Here is a 12,696-nt window from a genome sequence, read left to right on the forward strand (position 1 = left end):
AGAGAACCAACAATGTCAAGCAAATCTTTGAAGGACATTCAATCCCGAATTCGGGGCTGTCACCTAATGGCTTCTAATTGAGGTATCTCCCAAAGATTACAATAAATTTTCCACCTAAAATTTTTTACACATGTTTTTGTTAAAAAAAAGGGATACAAAAGTCTTTAGCACAGTGTTTCTCAACCTTTTTCTCATGGGGGAACTACTTAAAATAACTTTGACAGGGTCTCTTTAAATTTGGCAAAAAAATGATATATATATATACACATACACACACACACACATTCATATACACACACATTTTACACAGACACACACATCAATCTATAATACTGCAAAACAATTCAGACCCTACATTAAGATAAAAAGTCATGTCATGTTAATGTGACAGGAAAGCCAGTGATAATAAAGGATTCACAAGTCTGTCTAATGGGTTACTTTTTAATATCTCTATATTACCAAAAAGAATATGATTACATTTTAATATTATTGACAAGTAACACGTGCCTTGCAGTTTATATTTCTTGTCTGATTTTATTACTGGCCTAATAATGGTGCCTCTTAGATCAGATTTCCTCTGAATGGAATTGATTGGAAATAATATCCACCCTAAAGCATATTTAATGGCATTAGGGCTGGGCGAGAGTAAATTAAGCGGTATTTAACCACCAAAGTCTTTAATTTCATTGCGTTTGAGTAGGTGTAAGACATTATGAGGTTCAATTAAAAAAGTCACTAATGTTTTTACATCGGAGTGGGAGTAAATTAAACAAAATCACTCCTGTGCTGCTAATATCATTTTAATTGAATGTCATTCTGTTTCTAAATGCTGTACTATGTAAGGCTGAAAATAATGAGCCGTTTTCCCAAAGACTCTCGGCTACGGGTGAGAGGCAATAAAGTGGAGCTAGAGCTTCCAAAATTTACCAGATACTTCCTATAGTGACAGACATTACAAATCATCCTAATCTTTATGTATGCATAGATATAAGGCAAGAGTCAGAAAATTGAATTGTCACATGCTTTTTTTTTTTTTTTTATTAAAGTAGAAGTTTCTGGCACTGGGACTTATAAAGAGTCGTAGCCTGAGGGGGATTATGGGGAGGTTTAGCCTGAGGTGGGGGTATGGGCAGGCTTCAACTGGGAGGTTACAGGAAAGGTAAGATTTGGGATAATATGAAAAGGGTTATGTGAACACTGTCTGAGGAGACAGAGGGAAGCTAAGATTAGGGGGTTTTAAGAAGGCTTAGCCTGGGAGGTACAAGGAGACATATGGGGTAGCCATTGGGAGCCATTGATCACATAATGTCTCCACTGGTTTTACATAACTGGTATTACTAAAATAAATATATATATTTTATTACCTTTTCTAAATGTATATTCCAAATATATATGTTCATTTTTATTGAAACAGTTTTATAGAAACATATAGTAATTAAACACCGATACCTATAGTGACCATAGTTTAGATTTTTTTTTTCAGGAAAGACAGTAAAAACGTGATTGTAATTGGGTGCTTTAGGTAAGTGTTGCAATTATTGTTTGCAATTTGGTAAAAAAAAAGTGTTTATGAATCTGCAGCTATATTATTCAGACTACTGGGATGCATCAGTTACAAAGAATAAAGAACAAATTAGCAAAAAATAAAAAAAATATGTCTATTTTAGCATGCCATTTGTACTTTTAGCTCTTTTTTTTCTATTTGTTCCTACCCTGGAAGAAATTGTTTTCACTTATCAAAATTACTGTGATTGTACACCTACATTGAGAGACCTAACAGTCAGGATACGGACACTTTTATTAATGTGGTAATACATACAAAGACAGTAATTTAGTTTGACTTAAGCACAATAATCATATCCATTAATCTAAGCTGACACAATTCCATTTGCTAATGATCTCTTATTGTAAATTTATTGGATTTTTGTCTCATCTAGTAATAAATCTATTATCTCCATCTCGATTTACTGCTGTTTACAAATATGGATAATTTCTATCAATTTATAGCATTCACAGCAAGAGATGACACTTTGATAGCTTAACAAATACCCGTTCATAAACACTTGTAACGTCAGTTATAAATGGCACAAACTAAGTGTTACGTTGGGGTAAAATGTGACTGGTGGCTGTGCTATTTACCAGTCCAGCTACAAAGAGCTCAGGGGGGCCATTCTGGAATAATGGGGGAACCTTGCCCAACTTTTCCCACAAAACTTCTGTTCAAATTATTTATCATAGATCAATATATCAATAAAAAACAAAATCACAATAATATAAAAAATCTGAAATAGGCAGAAAATGTGGTTGGACCATACACCAAATTGTCTAATATCATTTCCTTTTTCTGCATCCTCAACATTTATTTCAAGAGACCAGGCCATTTCTACAAAAATATTTTTATAAGATTACATTCATGAGAAAAAAAGTATACCCTCTTCCAAGGTTTTGTAATCAGGACATAGGCTCTGATTTATTAAAGTTCTCTAAGGCTGGAGAAAATACACTTTCATCGGTGAAGCCGAGTGATCCAGCAAACCTGAAATGGATCTGGTCTAGGATTTAAAACATTTGCTAACAAGTAGCTAATGGCTTTTAGGAAATCCATTCCAGGTTTGCTGGATCACTCAGGTTCACTGATGAAAGTGTATTCTCTCCAGCCTTGGAGAACTTTAATAAATTAGGGTCATATTGAAGAAAAAGTCAAAATTAGGTAAATAGAGTCCCAAATGAGAAATAACCTATAACCCATTAACACAGTGTCATTATTTATCTAACAAAGACTAAATCGAAATGTACACTCTTACAATTTTTTAGGAATAAACAGGGTATTCAGTCAGGTTTCAGCCAGGTCCTATTAGTCAAATGCACTTCAGTAAATAGTCATTATTGAGTGTGACCGCTTATCTAAAAGCAGAGTTTGGCAGTATACTGGTCTAGGGCATTCAGGTGTGTGTTAACACGATGCCAAGGAGGAAAGACATCAGCAATGATCTTGGAGAAGCAATTGTTGCTGCCCAGCAATCTGGGAAGGGTTCTAAAGCCAATTCCAAACATCATGAAGTCTATTATCTTACAGTAAAGCAGATTATTCACAAGTGAAAAACATTTAACAATGACAAGTTGCCAATCCAGGAGTGGACATCCCAGCCAATTTGGTGTTTGCAGAAACTGCAAACACCACAATAGCTACAGCTCGGCTTGTTTGGAAGGGTTCTCAGGAGAAAGACTCTTCTCTCTAAAAAAGAACATGATAACACATCTTAGGTTTACAAAGTTGCATCTGAAAAAGTCATAAGATTTGTGGAACAATGTCCTTTGGTCAGACGAGACCAAAGTGGAGATGTTTGTCCATAATGCACAGTGGCAGTTTGATTTAGCAGGAATTTTATTGAACACCTATGCACTTGGATTCTATGCAACAAAGGCACATTTACACTTTCCATTTTTTAGAAAAAAAAATCATAAAGCATTTCAATTGAAGCATGGAGATTTCCTGAGACTTTCAATATCGGCTGGAATTTGTCTTAAAGGCGAGTCTACAATTTGGCTTCTACCTTGCTCTTGGGGTAAAACTGAGTCCTGGAGGAGCAGTACCCCTGTTATCTAATTAATCATAATTAATAGTAATTTGCACAGGTTTTTAGTGCTGCCTACTGTTTCCACTAGGCAGGTTCACTCTCGGTTTGTCATGTTACAGTCAATAAAACACAGTAATGGCAAATCCAGATATCATTAGTTGTGACTAAAACAAAATCATGTGAGGGTTTGTAGTATCTGATACCCCCCTCTAATAGGGGGATCCACTGAATATACGTTCCTTAACCCAGGACAGTGAGCAGAGGGGTATACAAGTATCCCCTACCTATCCTGCACAGGGTTGAAGAAAAATAAATAAACGCATAACCAGCATAATCAAATTATTTTATCTTTCAAGAAGAAAAACACGTTTACCGAATCCGAACCCCAGAGCTAAATCTATGTCAATCACCTCATTCAGCAATGTAACCCTCAATAAGGATGACCTGGGGATTCTGTGGAAATGCATTTTGCACTTTGGAGTCATTTTTCTAGGAGACAATTTACATATATATTATACTATATTTTTTTTAAATCATTTTTGTTTTTTTTTGGGTATGGCCATAATTACCTTGACTATAATTTAAGGTAGTAAAGTAATGTAAAGCATAAGACATTTGATATATCGCATATAACCAATAAACTTACAGGAGTCAATCCAGCCATGAAGTTACTACTGATTGGCTTCTACAAGTAGCTCCTCATGGTTGCAGAAGACACCTTCAACTATTCTGTACCCATGTTTGTGCCAAAAAATAGCCCTTTAGTATCATTACTATGTCAATAGTTTTCTAAATGAAAAAGAAAAAATTATTTGTTGACAGTACACAAATAATCAAATGCAAACACAAAATAAAAGAAAAAACACACAAAAAAAGTAGCACCTGTTCAGCGAGTGAAATCAAGTTTTCCAGTGATATTACTAATTTACCAGAAAAATCTATTTGGCTTATTAATATTAAGTCAGTAAATATGTCATTTATATAGGACAATGTTGTTCATATGTGGTTTGTTGTATAGAACAAAATGTTGTGTTCATGTGACATTACTCAAAACGATGGCTGGACTCAGCCCTGATTATGCTTGTGCACTCTTATCAACAGCATTAAATGACATGCAGACCACTTTATAAATGGAAAGACAACATTAACCCCATCAATATTATGTGAACAGGCAAGTATATAAATAGTGCTCACGCATTCTTATCCTGCTCAATGAGACGCACCCGACCACCACGCTAGGGAGATGTATTGATTATTTAAGATTTGTACTCTGCATGGCTGTCTGGAAGACAAACGCCATATGCTTTATACTTGGCATAACACAGGACAATGCAGATGTAAAATAATACGTCTGGAAAATAAAGCGAGATGTTGCTTGTACACAATGAACCTGATAAACCTAGTCAATCGATAAACAAAAGACCAAAAAAACAAAGCAACATTAAACATTGAGCGAGGTTCTGAAACATTTCTGCTAAGAACCTCTACCAAAACTGTAGCAGAGTCAGAGCACATGTGTGCAACTTAAAGGAGGTAAAGACCAACTCTTTGGATGGCCTATATTATTATTATTAAACAGGCTTTATATAGCGATAACATATTATGCAGCGCTGTACAATAAATATGGGTTGCAAATGACAGACAGATACAGACAGTGACACAGGAGGAGGAGAGGACCCTCCCCCAAAGAGCTTACAATCTAGGAGGGTCTGGATATAATCCTGGTCATAACATAAATTATGAAGGTATGTGAAACTAAAGAATGTATAAAGACAACATTTATGCTATTCTTTTAGCAAAAAAAAATCAAGAGAATGTTCTCCATTGTCTGCACTGACTTTGAGAGAATTTTTGGATTTACCTCTAACCTTGTACACTTCCTGAGTCCACTTTTGAATAAGCTGTTTATGTATTTGCATCAAATTCTGCTTCCAATATCTGCATCAGGACCTTAATTTGATATCAGAACTAAGTAGAATCAACAAGGCCCACAAGGATCACAAGACCCATCTGTCATATGGTACAAACAGAAAAAAATCCTTCCAAACAATGATTCAGTCGATGACAAGTCAAAATAGCTTCTGCCTGTAATTCCCACATAATTAGCTTTTCTTTTATAAGGAACTATTCAGTCTAAGCTTTACACAATATACAGGCACCAGCATATGGTGCATGAAATATTTTCAGTGCAATCATATACCATGAGGAAATCCAGTTATCCTGTGCAATTAGTGATTGTTTTCCACTTGAGTTTATGAAGGGCAATGAAATAGCAATAGATATCAGGTGAAATTTTCAACCACACAAAACAGCAAACGTAAGAACACTAAGAGGGGTGCAGGCTGGCAAGAAGAGTTTATTTGGTTTACATTTACCTAATATACTCCCAATTCAGCAAGCACATTTGTGGTTCATACACCTTTTCTAGTAAAGATACTAGAACAAATTTAAAACTGGAGGTCTAAAGAGCATGAGACCAATGCAGATAAGCCAACTCTATTTTAGTTTTTGAGGGGTTCAGATAAATAATAATAGCATACAATATTTGTCTCAAGTTGCAGCTTTCTACAACTTGTATACCGCAGAAGCAAAAGCTAAAATACATTAAAGCTATTGCAGCATCCCAATTTGTTACACTTGCGGCACACAGATGCATGCAATCCTTAATACATTCAGAATCTCGCCTATTGGTCACCTAAAGAAATCACATTACAGGCCTCGATGGGGTGCTATTTACCAGAATCGCAAGTTGGAAAGGAAACCTCCCCAACAACAGAGTGGCTAAACAGGTGAGGACGGAGCTCCAGACATATTCATTCTGTCCCCCACAATATACCTCCCGAAATTTAAAAACAAAAGACTATCACCTTTACAAGGTTGTTGATGTTGCATTCCAAACTATGGAAATTGAGTATAAACATGGACTATGGAGCCAGTTCCACCTTTTTTTTCTGTTATTAAAGCCTACAATCATTTGGGCAAGCTTTTCAAAGCTTTTAAAGAATTCTGTATAAAGTTGTGCTTGTTCACCTCGTTTACAAGTGCATTTGTAAGGCCAGGTATTGAAGTTGGATGAGAAGACCCAGCTCACAATCTGCCTTTCATTTCATAGCAACAATGTTCAATAAGGTTTTATATTACAGCTCTGTACAAGCCACAGTTCCTCCGCACCACATACTCCACAAGCTATGCATTTATGGTCCTGGCATAGTCATGCTGACGCAGAAGATGCCCTTCACCTAACTATTGTCATAAAGTTGAAAGCACACATTTCTCTAAAATGTATGCTATAACTTTAAAGAATATTCTCAACTGAAAACCTCTCATCATTTTACTTTGGTAGCGTGTTTCTATACTGTGGTCAAATTTGGTATAGCTCCAACGTACCATTAAATGTGCACACAGAGACCCATTACACTTCTGAGACCTGGTTAACATAGCACCAGGCTGGTGATTTGTTCAAAATGGTGACATACAGCTCAGTGTTTGGAACTACTTATGCAGGATAATATGGGGCAGAGCAGCTGGCTTTCTTCTTGAAGCAGTTTTGGCAATATAAAATATACACCAATGTTCAGTTTTCTTTAGGTTGAAGGAAAATGGCTATTTTTTCAGGCTTTACATGAAAAGTCCTCTTTAAGTTTCACTACTAAACATTAAATATAATATTTAAAAGAAGTGTTGAAAAAATATTCCAAAAACTGGTAGTGAGAGACTGTTGAAACAGTCCAGAAGCCCACACATCCGCTGTTCAGTTCAATCTTTACTTAGCCGGAGATCCAACCACGCACCATCGGGAGTTCTCCCCGCAGAAGCTGCACAGGCAGGGAGGAGATGGTGTCCTAGCAGATGCCGCATATCTTCCTCATATTTTTGCTACTCCTTGACTGTGCATCGTCATTCTCCTTATTAAGTTGTTCTGTAAATAGTAAGGTACCGGCTTGCCAACAGCTGAGAAACTTAGGCCAATAAAAACACTTAATTAAATTAGCTTTAAAAGCAAGAAATTGGCATAACCTGAACATTATCTGATGTGTGGTAGTTCCAAAAGATTATTTGTCTCATTTATTTTATATAGTACAGCCAGATTATGTAATGCATTTAGTGGGAAAAAAAAAACGACTGACTAGATATAGTAACAAGCAATAAAGATTTTCTCATTGTAAAAATATATACAATTTATGTGGCTCATCTGCCCGTATTTGGAGATGTCTACCTCAATTATTTAAGTCTATCTTAATTATAGAACGCCAACCAGTTTTACAGTGCTGCACAAAAAAAGAGACCATTCATACCAGCCTTGCCAATAGCTTCCCAGACACACCCCCACCTACCTATATACATAAAGCAGTAATCCATTGAGCTCCTTTCATGCCACCAGACACAACAGCCAGTTTTTTGTTTTAAAGCAATCCTCTTTTTTGGTTTTTTTAATAAAACAATAGGTATGAGTAACTGTTGTAAATAATGCACTTGTGTGTAAATTTCAGCTTAAGTTATTGAGTTCTGTCAACAGGCAAAGAGCAGAACTAAACTCTCATTTTGTCTAAATGCAAAATAATATGCAATATTTTGTATTTATGATAAACATGAGAAAACAGATCCACTTTGTACAATTTCATCATTTTTAAACAATTATTGTAAAAACACGTAGCGCACTGAAGTGCTGAAGGACAGGGTAAGAATATCAGTGTCCATGCTCGGAAACAGGTCTATGGAGCTGATCAGTACCATGGCCATAGGGAGAATTTTGAGATGAAGGGCTTTGATCCTTCTCTGCCAGTCCTGTACCCATGGCAAAATTCCAAGTCCTTAGAGGGTGGTCTTCTCCACAGCACATGGGGTTTGAGAAAGGGGGAGTCTTCTGAAACGTGGCATAAAGCAACCCAAATTACTGGAGGTGGGCTGATCTCCATAGCTTTAGCTGGCTGGATTAAGCCTAAAACAGATCTGACCCCATCACTGACAGAGGAGAGTTCTTCTGCTTGATCTGGTACTGAGCTGTAGCTTTACAAATCATTTTCTTCAGCTTGGGCACTGCTACTTTGCTATTCCCTAAAATATAGATAGTGGATTTTTTACTTTAACTGTCTAGACTGTAAATTTAATATTTACCTTGCAAAAATACCTTTTTATAAACTTTAAGACAGACATTGCCCTTTAACCTATAAGTATGTTTAACATTTTATGGAAGAACCCCACAAACCTAGAAAGATATATCACTCATTCAGATATGGTACCTGATGGGTATTAAGCCACTACATTCTGTCCCAAGAATTAGGAATGTTTTGGGACGGACTAAAGAATCGGCCTCTCTGCGGTGGTCCAACAAGCTTTCTTTGAACCAAAGCTAAAGTTCCAAAATCAGTTTGGAGTTCAGAGACTGGAGACTCACTTAGAGTATGATGAAGGTGTGCAGAGATTGGTTTGGGGTGGTCTTTAAAGACACCCTGTTACTATGCTGTTAATAGGAGTCTTTTTTAGACAGCATTTTCCTCCATAAATGTGATGCTTTTTTTACTATTTGAACTGGAAAAGTCATCATTTCTGTTAATGTTTTTAGCAACTTTTTATTCCTAAACCAGTTTTTAATTTACAGCTTTGTAGAAAAGTTTCAGTTTTCACTTCCAACGTATGCTAATGTCAGCATAATATTTCAGCCTTATATTACAGGAGCCGTTTCCACATCAATCAGTACAATGAGAAAAAGGAGACGATTAGAGACAATTTATCTGTATTGCTTACTCACTGTAATGACCCAAAGGACAACATAAACAGATAATATGTGGCAGTGATGGAAACAAGATTTGCTTAAGACTGACAGCAAAAAAATATTTCGTGTAACATCACACAGAAAAATGACAGCTTGTATAAGACCAAGAGTTTTTCCTAATGTCCAACACTCTCACTCCTGGGGTGATATATTCAAAATCAAGTTTTGTCTTATAAAAAAAAGGGTCAACAGAAAGAGCTGCTGTCCATAGCAGCCATTTTTTGCTACAGATTTCAGAAAGAACAACCAGAAAGCTGGACAGTTATTGGATTTTTCTTGTTTACACACATATTGTGCATATTGACCATGCTTGTGGAGCTGCCACTGAAGTAAACAACACACAATCATTTAATATCTTTATTACAAACAAATATATAAGTAATTAAAAAAAATAAACCCAAAAAAGATTAGTAGGTAAAAAAAGAAAATGAGCTTTAAAACAAATCAGCAACCTCATTAAAGGACTAGTAAATGGCACTATATTATATTATGTTTTTTCTTGGTTTAAAATACATTTTAATAATCAATCGATTTACCTAAATCTACAACAAAATTCACTTACAGATACTTTTAAAAGGTGACTATAGAGTAGGTAATAGGTCCACTATCAAATACAGTATATCTCCCAGTATAACAACCATGCATCTACTGACTGTCCCAATCAAGCAACACAAACTGTAAATGTGTAATTATGTGTTCACTATATACAAAAAAGCAAAACCTTCAGAGTTGAGATATAGTAAACAGTGGGCTGTGTTCCCATTGGGTACAAGTTGTTTGGGAATGCTCCCTGTGGATTTACATCAGCTTGTCGGAGTGGGAGGTGAAGTTTGTAGCACTTGATCAACGTTTTCAGATCAATGTTATATCAATACATATTACTTAAACTTCAGTCAAAGTTTCAATAGATTTTATGTTTTTTTTTTTTTTTTTTATCGAAATCTAATCTAATTAAAACTTTATATAGTACATGTCGCCGTAAGGCTACGTACAGAAGTGCAATTGTTCTCGTCCGATAATCGTCTCTGGGTCGATATCAGACCATAATCTTACATGTGTAGAGTGCCCATCATCCAAACGACCATCCTGGCTGATCCACAGACGATGGACGATGAGCAATCAAAATGGAAGTGAAGGGGAGAGAGCGCCGCTCTGTCCTTCTCCCCCTCCCCTCTCCATTGACCAGAATAGTGCTATATGTACAGTCCTCTTTCATGGATCGTGTGGTCGTTAGTCGTTGAAAAGGATTGTGAAAGATCCTTTCCAATGACAATTATTGCACATGTGTACATAGCCTAAGGCAAACCTCATGCCCAGTGTGCACAATAAGTAATTCATATTTGCCTTTTCATCCAACTTAGTTCAGTATTTCACACATCACCACCCTTTGAATTATCTTCAATAAATCTGTGATGTGTAAATACAATTTGTACACACCTACATAGGTTAGAAGCAGATTCCAGCGGACAGACCAGATCTCCAACAGAACCTAGTCGATGATTAGCTTCAGCAGTCTGGACTCTGTCTGCAGGACATCTTGTAGCATAATCAAGTGCTGCTTCGTCATAGTCAGTGACAGCAATTCTTCCCACTTTCCAGCATCAGTGAGCCATCACGGGATGAAGATGGAGCACCTCCACAGCTAATTAGACAAGGAAACTTACAAGGCACTACATGCATACTTAAATAGGCTGAAGTGCTGTGTCTGTCACATTGATCTATCCTTCTCACTGCTATACACCTACTACTGTACCTAGTTGAACATTAACCAGACAACTTTGCTGAGTGTACTGATATCAAGGTAAATGCAGGGAGCTACATACAAAAAGAACTGGCACTTTGGAAAAGTACTTCCCTCATCCATTCTTTTTGGAGCCATCAATCTCCTAGCCAATTGTTGTGGACAGTTGCACAAGATGTTTTAGACATTTAGAAAATAAAAAAGCACTGTATTTCCTATTCAGGTTTAAGCAGCCATTTCCTCATTAGTGTATTTGTTATGAAAGGAAGACCACAATGGAAGAAGGATATGTTTCCTTATTATGTCACTTTCTACAGAATAAGCAACTTTTACACTAAGTGTACACTAAGCAGAATCGCACGCACTAAAGGCACAAACATTACAGGATTTAGTGTTTACAAACCCATATTTTTTTATTCTCCTATTTGATTTTATAGATTTGTCTTTGGCTTTCTTCACCATCCATAAACTTTTAAAAGTGCCTGAGGAACCAATAAAATCATTACAGCTGATATTGAATAAATACTGCCAAAGGGCGCAGTTCCAAAAAAGGACCATAGAAGTGGTTGCAGATGCCACGGAAGTCAGGACATCTAATTATTCTATGCCTTAGATTAGAGAGGCTTCCAAGTAGGCATAATAGGAACATACTGTAATCCAGAAGTTCCTTCCAGTCACAGAGACCTTGTCATACTGCCCTTTTAACGCTATTGTCATTTCACCACCCCAAAAAAGAAAAAAAAAAATTAATAAAACGCATTTTGCCTATTGCCTTCTTCAGGGGAAATTATGTAGAAATCATTTAGCTGATATTAGAAATAATGAGTTTCATTGGTTGAGTAAATTCCAGGGATAGGAACCAAAATGATAAGGAAGTACAATGTACCTGTATTATGTTAGGCCTATTATAGGTGGGAGTCCATCCTTGACAGCCTCTGGCTACACTTTCCATCCAGGCCCCTCTGGAAACTCTTATAAATATAATACAGGTACATTGCACTTCCCTATCATTTCTATCTCTGGAATTTACTCAACCAATGAAACTCATAATTTCCAATATCAGCTAAATGTTTTCTACAAAAATACCTCTGAGGAAGCCAATAGGCAAAATATAAGGTGTCGGGGAAAAAGAGAGACATTTAGGTCTTTTCTCTGAGATACAGATACTATAGGAAATTTGATGAGTTTTCGGTCTGTACCACTAACTTTAAACTGGAGCTGGACCATCTGTGAACACTTACCTTTTGTGGAACCACTAATACCAATTGTTCAATACATATTAGGTTGCCAAGGTAAAAAAAAACATCCCTTTGCCCTGGTTTCTTTTTTTAATATCCATTAGGATGAAAAAGCATTTAGGATGCTACAAAGTGCCAAATGTCAAATCCTTTTGGAGACGTGGTCTTCAGCGTCTTCTACTACAGGAACCAGATTTCAAATTTTATTTTTACAGTCATTTTATTGTGATATTGCACTCCATTCAGCCTTACTGTGTTGTGAATATGTAAAAATGACTGCTTCATAAATCTTCAGAAACATTGGTATTGGTATGTATGGGTACTTGTGGGCTGGCAGATTTATTTGGGGCAGTGCTTCACCAGATC

This window comes from Pyxicephalus adspersus, chromosome 10 (genome assembly GCF_032062135.1).
Source record: "Pyxicephalus adspersus chromosome 10, UCB_Pads_2.0, whole genome shotgun sequence".
Lineage (NCBI taxonomy): Eukaryota > Metazoa > Chordata > Amphibia > Anura > Pyxicephalidae > Pyxicephalus > Pyxicephalus adspersus.